This window comes from Neofelis nebulosa, chromosome 3 (assembly GCF_028018385.1).
Source record: "Neofelis nebulosa isolate mNeoNeb1 chromosome 3, mNeoNeb1.pri, whole genome shotgun sequence".
Lineage (NCBI taxonomy): Eukaryota > Metazoa > Chordata > Mammalia > Carnivora > Felidae > Neofelis > Neofelis nebulosa.
Window position 1 is genome coordinate 97,182,187 of NC_080784.1, and position 8,316 is coordinate 97,190,502.

Genomic DNA, 8,316 nt, shown 5'->3' on the forward strand with positions numbered 1-8,316 from the left:
CTTAGTCGGTTAAGTATCCAACTTTGGCTCAGGTCATGATCTCATGGTCCGTGGGTTTGAGCCCCGAGTCAGGCTCTGTACTGACAGTTCAGAGCCTGGAGCCTGGTTTGGCTTCTGTGTCTTCCTCTCTCTCTGCCCTCCCCTGTTTTAGCTTTGTCTCTCTCTCTCTCAAAACTACATAAGCATTAAAAAAAAAAAAAAAGCATGGTTCTCCCATGACTGGAAGAGCTGAAGGCTTAGAGTAATTGCTTTACCATTTGTATCCTTTCTTCTTCCTATTAAATATCAGCTTAATTATATTCATTATCTTCTGCCCCGAAAATCTAATGTTTTAAAAAGAGGAAAAAGAGGACAAAAAATTTAATGCTTTTTCCGTGGCAAAATATTTTTAATGTAAAAAACAATGCAGGGGAGGAGCCGAGATGGCAGAACAGCATGCATGGAAGTTTTTTGTGTGTCTTGCATCCATGAAATACAGCCAGACCAACACTAAACCATCCTACACACCTAGAAAACTGATTGGAGAATCAACACAACAATCTACACAAACTGCACCACAGAATTCAGCAGGTACATGGCGCAGGGAGATGAACTTGGGGAGAGAGAAGGTGGCTGCAGGCAGGGAGCCACCTTTGCAGGCAGAGAGGACGGAGATTGGGGCAGGGAAGAATATGGGAAAAGCACCCCTCCCCAAAAGCAGCTGGAGAGAAAGTGGAAAATTGGAAACAGCCTCAGGGACTAAACTAAAAAAGGAGAAAAGAGAAAGGAGAGCGTTTAAATTCCATTAAGACTGTAAACAAGGGGAGTGCAAAGGCAGCAACTCTGCAGCTCGATACCTGGTGGTGCTCTGGTGGGAAGAGCGAATACACAGGGACAGAGTGCGGTCTGGGAGGTTCTCGAGCCACATGGGGAAAAGTGGTTCCACTGCTGGAAGGACATTTGGTAGAGACTGTTGAAGCCACTTGGTCCCAGCAGACCCCAGAAAACAGTCACATTCGCTGGTGCCGGAACAAGGTTGTTATGAGTGAAGCCTGGTGCCAGATGTGTGCTATGATTTTCCATAATCCCTGAAAAGCCGCTGCTACACTATCTCGTGAAATTTTTCTGGGGCGGGTTGGCACCTGGCTGCAGTCTCAGGGGACTGGCAGCAGCAGGGTCCAGCAGGCATTCCTGGGTGCAGTTGGCATTCAGCCATTGCTCGGTGAGACCCTCCAGCAGAAGGGTGGAAGGGGTCAAAGCCGCAGTCCTTCAGAAGTAAGGGGCTGGGGAAAACAGCAGCATCTGAGACAAAACTTGGGAGAGAGGTACTGCCTGGGGATCGGTCACAGTGAAAAAGCGGGGAGTGGACGAAAGCTGAAGACAGAGGACGGGTGCGCAATTGCTGATTGGAGAGAACAGAGTTCCGATACTAAAGACTGGGTAGCTGGGTGATGCCATTTTCACCACTCTCGCACATGCACATAAGCACATATGAGCGCCGCAACAATCCACCCCAGTAGGCTAGCAGCACCATTTATTGGAGAATGGAGCTGTTACACTGAGCCCTGCCCAACTGGGCCAACCTCGTTCTTGAAGAACAGAAGTCTCACTGCTTACTTGGTTTATGGACTATAAAGGGCTACATAGTCTGACTTCTAGAGGAAAACAAAGTAATTTCAATACTATTTCAATCTGCTAGCAGGTCTATCTATTCAATTTTCTTTTTTTTTTCTCTTCTACACTATTCTTTCTCTGAATACAGAAAGAAAAAAATTTCATTTTTATTTTCAATTTTTATTAAAAATATTTTAAATTTTTTTTTACTATATTTTTTACTTTTGGGTAATTTTTTTCAAATTCTATCTTCCATCATTCTATTTTAGTCTACTTCAGTGTATTCACCTTTTCAAATCATCAAACGATTTACTTATTTTCTTTTTTCTCTTTTTTTTCTTTTTCTTGAATGCAGAAAGTGAAAAACTTCATTTTTACTTTCAATTTCTATTAAAAATATTTTTCTTTAATTGTTTACTATTTTTTTTTGCTTTTATGTAAATTTTTTAAAATTCTATTTTACTTCCATCATTTTATTTTAGTCTACTACAGTGTATTCACTTTTTAAATTTTCAAACAATTTCATTTTTTTCATTTTTTCTTTTTTGTTTCTTTTCTTTTTCTGGAATACAGAAAGAGAAAAAATTCATTTTTATTTTTAATTTTTATTAAAAGTATTTTTCTTTACTTATTTTCCTACTATATTCTTTATTTTTGTGTAAATTTTTTCAAATCCTCCTTTACTCCCATCATCTCATTTTAGTCTACTTCAGTGTATTCATTTTTTCAAACTCTCAATCTCTCCCCCCCTCTTTTTTTTCTCTAATCTGTCAAACCACTTTCAATACCCAGACCAAAACACACCTAGGATCTACCATCATTTATTAGACTTTGTGTGTGTGTGTGTGTGTGTGTATTTTTAAGTTTTTAATTTTAATATTTTAAAAATTTTATTATTTAAAATTTTAATTTTCTATCTCATTAATATCTTTTCTCCCTTCAAAATGACAAAACGAAGGAATTCACCCCAAAAGAAAGAGCACAAAGAAACAACAGCGAGGAATTTAACTAACACAGATACAATCAGGATGTATGAACCACAATTTAGAATCACAATAATAAGAATACCAGCTGGAGTCAAAAATAGATTAGAATACCTTTCTGCAGAGATAAAATAAGTAAAAAATGGTCAGAATGAAATTAACAATGCTATAACTGAGCTGCAATCATGAATGGATGCAGCGGCAGCAAGGATGGATGAGGCAGAAGAGAGAATCAGTGATATAGAGGAAAAACTTATAGAGAATAATGAAGCAGAAAAAAAGAGGAAGATTAAGGTAAAAGAGCATGATGTAAGAATTAGAGAAATCAGTGACTCATTAAAAAGAACAATATCAGAATCATAGGGCCCCCAGAAGAGGAAGAGAGAGAAATAGGGGTAGAAGGGTTATGTGAGCAAGTCATAGGGGAAAACGTTCCTAACCTGGGGAAAGACACAGACATCAAATACTAGGACGCACAGAGGACTCCCATTAGATTCAACAAAAACTGACCATCAACAAGGCATATCATAGTCAATTCACAAAATTCTCAGGAAAGGAGAGAATCATGAAAGCAGCAAGGGAAAAAAGTCCCTAACCTACAAGGGAAGAGACATCAGGTTTGCAGCACACCTATCCACAGAAACTTGGCAGACCACAAAGGAAGGGCAGGATATATTCAGTGTGCTGAATCAGAGAAATATGCAGCCAAGAGTTCCTTATCCAGCAAGGCTATCATTCAAAATAGAAGGAGAGATAAAAAGTTTCCCAGAAAAACAAAAATTAAAGGAGTTTGTGGCCACTAAACCAGCCTTGCAAGAAATTTTAAGGGGGACTCTCTGAGGGGAGAAAAGGTGGAAAAAAAGTATGTGTACATATGTATGTATGTCTATATATCAAAAGCAACAAATATTAGAAGGGACCAGAGACCACCACCAGAAACTCCAATTCTACAAACATCATAATGGCAATAAATTCATATCTTTCAGTACTCACTCTAAACATCATGGACTCAATGCTCCAATCAAAAGACACAGGGTAACAGAATGGAAAAGAAAACAAGATCCATCTGTATGCTGTTTATAAGAGACCCACTTTAGACCTAAAGACACCTTCAGATTGAAAATAAGGGGATGGAGAACCATCTATCATGCTAATCGTCAATAAAAGAAAGCCGGAGTAGCCATACTTATATCAGACAATCTAGACTTTAAAATAAAGACTGATCCAGAGATGCAGAAGGGCATTATATCATAATCAAGGGGTCTATCCACCAAGAAGACCTAACAATTGTAAACATTTAAGCACCAAATGTGGCAGCATCCAAATATATACATCAATTAGTCACAAACATAAAGAAACTCACTGATAGTAATAACATAATAGTAGGAGACTTCAACACCCCACTCACAGCAATGGACAGATCATCTAATCAAAAAATCAACAAGGAAACAATGGCTTTGAATGACACACTGGACCAGATGGACTTAACAGATATATTCAAAACATTTCATCCTAAAGCCGCAGAATATACATTGTTCTCCAGTGCACATGAAACATTCTCCAGAATAGACCATATACTGGGACACAAATCAGCCCTAAGTAAGCACAAAAATCAAGATCATACCGTGCATATTTTCAGACCACAATGCTATGAAACTCGAAATCAAGCACAAGAAAAAATGTGGAAAGGTAACAAATACTTGGAGACTAAAGAACATCCTACTAAAGAATGAATGGGCCAACCAAGAAGTTAAAGAGGAAATTAAAAAGTATATGGAAGTCAATGAACATGACAACACCACAACCCAAAACCTCTGGGATGCAGCAAAGGCAGTCATAAGAGGAAAGTATATAGCAATCTAGGCCTTTCTAAAGAAAGAAGAAAGATCTCAGATACACAACCTAACCTTATGCCTTAAGGAGCTGGAAAAAGAACAGCAAATAAAACCCAAAACCAGCAGAAGGCAAGAAATAATAAAGATTAGATCAGAAATTAATGCTATCGAAACCAAAAAAACAGTAGAACAGATTAATGAAACCAGAAGCTGGTTCTTTGAAAGAATTAAAAAAAATTGATAAATCACTAGCCAGTCTGATCAAAAAGAAAAAGGAAAAGCCCAAATAAATAAAATCAAGAATGAAAGAGAGATCACAACCAATGCAGCAGAAATCAAAACAATAATAAGAGAATAGTATGACCAATTATATGCCAATAAAATGGGCAATCTGGAAGAAATGGACAAATTCCTAGAAACATATCCACTACCAAAACTGAAACAGGAAGAAATAAAAAATTTGAACAGACCCAAAACCAGTAAGGAAATTGAATTAGTAATCAAAAATCTTCCAAAAAACAAGAGTCCAGGGCCAGATGGCTTTCCAGGGGAATCCTATCAAACATTTAAAAGTTAACATCTATTCTCTTGAAGCTGTTCCAAAAAATAGAAACGGAAGGAAAACTTCCAAACTCTTTCTCTGAAGCCAGCATTACCTCGATTCCAAAACCAGACAGAGACCCCACTAAAAAGGAGAACTATAGACCAATTTCCCTGATGAACATGGATGCAAAAATCCTCAACAAGATATTAGCCAACCGGCTCCAACAATACATTAAAAAAATTATCCACCACAACCAAGTGGGATTTATACCTGGGATACAGGGCTGGTTCAATATCTGCAAAACAATTAACGTGATTCATCACATCAATAAAAGAAAGGACAATAACCATATGATCCTCTCAATAGATGCAGAGAAAGCATTTGACAAAATAAAGCATCCTTTCTTGATAAAAACCCTCAAGAAAGTAGGAATAGAAGGAGCATACCTTGAGATCATAAAAGCCATATATGAACGACCCAACACTAATATCATCCTCAATGGGGAAAAACTGAGAGCTTTCCCCTAAGATTAGGAACAAGACAGGGATGTCTACTCTCGCCACTGTTATTCAACATAGTATTAGCCTCCAATCAGACAACACAAAGAAATAAAAGGCATCCAAATCGGCCAGGAGGTCAAACTTTCACACTTCGCAGATGACATGATACTCTATATGGAAAACCCAAAAGATGCCACCAAAAAACTGCTAGAACTGATTCATGAATTCAGCAAAGTTGCAGGATATAAAATCAATGCACAGAAATTGGTTGCATTCCTATACACCAACAATGAAGCGACAGAAAATCAAGGAATCGATCCGATTTACAGATGCACCAAAACCCATAAAATACCTGGGAAAAAACCTAACTAAAGAGGTAAAAGATCTACACACTGAGAAGTATAGAAAGAAAGAAAGAAATTGAAGAAGACACAAAACAATGGAAAAAGATTCCATATTCCTGGATAGGAAGAACAAATATTGTTAAAATGTCGATAATACCCAAAGCAATCTACACATTCAATGCAATCCCTATCAAAATAACACCAGCATTCTTCACAAAGCTAGAACAAACAATCCTAAAATTTCTATGGAACCAGAAAAGACCCCGAATAGCCAAAGCAATCTTGAAAAAGAAAACCGAAGTAGGAGGCATCACAATCCCAGACTTCAAGCTATACTACAAAGCTGTAATCATCAAGACAGTATGGTACTGGCACAAGAACAGACACTCAGATCAATGGCACAGAATAGAGAACCCAGAAATGGACCCACAAACGTATGGCCAACTAATCTTTGACAAAGCAGGAAAGAATATCCAATGGAATGAAGACACTCTCTTCAGCAAGTGGTGCTGGGAAAACTGGACAGCGACATGCAGAAGAATGAACCTGGACCCCTTTCTTGCACCATACACAAAAATAAACTCAAAGTGGACGTAAGACCTCAATATAAGACAGGAAGCCATCAAAATCCTCGAGGAGAAAGCAGGCAAAAACTTCTTTGATCTTGGCCGCAGCCACTCCTTACTCAACATGTCTCTAGAGGCAAGGGAAACAAAAGCAAAAGTGAACTACTGGGACCTCATCAAAATAAAAAGCTTCTGCACAGCGAAGGAAACAATCAGCAAAACTAAAAGGCAACCAACAGAATGGGAGAAGATATTTGCAAATGACATATCAGATAAAGGGTTAGTATCCAAAATCTATAGAGAACTTATCAAACTCAACACCCCAAAAAACAAATAATCCAGTGAAGAAATGGGCAAAAGACACGAATAGACACTTCTCCAAAGAAGACATCCAGATGACCGACACATAAAAAAATGCTCAACATCACCCATCATCAGGGAAATACAAATCAAAACCACATTTAGATACCACTTTATACCTGTCAGAATGGCTAACATTAACAACTCAGGCAACAACAGATGTTGACGAGGATGCAGAGAAAGAGGATCTCTTTTGCATTGTTGGTGGGAATGCAAGCCGGTGCAGCCACTCTGGAAAACAGTATGGACGTTCCTCAAAAAACAAAAACAGAACTACCCTATGACCCAGCAATTGCACTATTAGGCATTTATCCATGGGATACAGGTGTGCTGTTTCGAAGGGACACATGCACCCCCATGTTTATAGCAGCACTATCAACAATAGTCAAAGTATGGAAAGAGCCCAAATGTCCATTGATGTATGAATGGATAAAGAAGAGGTGGTATATGTATGCAATGGAGTATTACTTGGCAATCAAAAAGAATGAAATCTTGCCATTTGCAACTATGTGGATGGAACTGGAGGGTATTATGCTAAGTGAAATTAGTCAAAGACAAAAATCATATGACTTCACTCATGTGAGGACTTTAAGAGACAAAACAGATGAACATAAGGTCAGGGAGACAAAAGTAATATAAAAATAGGGAGGGGAGAAATCAGAAGAGACTCATAAATACGAAGAACAAACTGAGGGTTATGGGAGAGATTGTGGGAGGGGGGATGGGCTAAATGGGTAACAGGCATTAAGGAATCTATTCCTGAAATCATTGTTGCACTATATGCTAACTAATTTGCATGTAAATTTAAAAAAATAAAACAAGTTAAAAAAAAAAAAAGAACAGCCATCAAATCATAAGAGGTTGATATAGCAGTCATCCAAGACTTTAGGATGTTAAATACATGTCTTTCTTTTAATCAAACAAAACAGGACTGCGTTGCTTTTTAAAACCAAATTGTAAGGTGATCCAAAAGTAGAAAAAGTAGATCATTTGCATTAAGTGGCCAAAATTAGACAACTAAAAATTAGATCTCTTTGTGGACTAATTCATAGACTGTATGAAATTTTTTTTTCAATTTTAAAATAGGTTAGTATGTTTTGAAAGCTGCTATTTGGCTATAACCAGTAGAAACATTTTTCTTATAAATAAATATAATGTAATTAAGAAAATGCAGTTGGTGGCTAAAAATACAATGTATTCATTAGTCCTTCCTATCTGTGGGGCATTATGTTCCCAAAACTCCCAGTGAATGACTGAAACCATGGATAGTACCAAACCCTATGTATACTATGCTTTTTACCTTATATACATGCCTAAAACTGGGATCAATAACAATAAAACCAGCATGAATTTCTTTTTCCTTCTTTACAATTTCACAGATAGAAGATTCATTCTTACTATAGATCTCAGCAACCTCAGCATGTGATTTTTTTCTTTCCCTATTTAGTTGAGAATTTTCAACTATTCACTTCAGGGAAGCACTTTCTGGTGTTTCTTTGGCATCTCTGAATTGCCAGTATCACCACTCTTGAGGTTTGGGACCATTATTAAGTAAAATAAGGGCTACCTGACCACAAGCACTGCCATACTG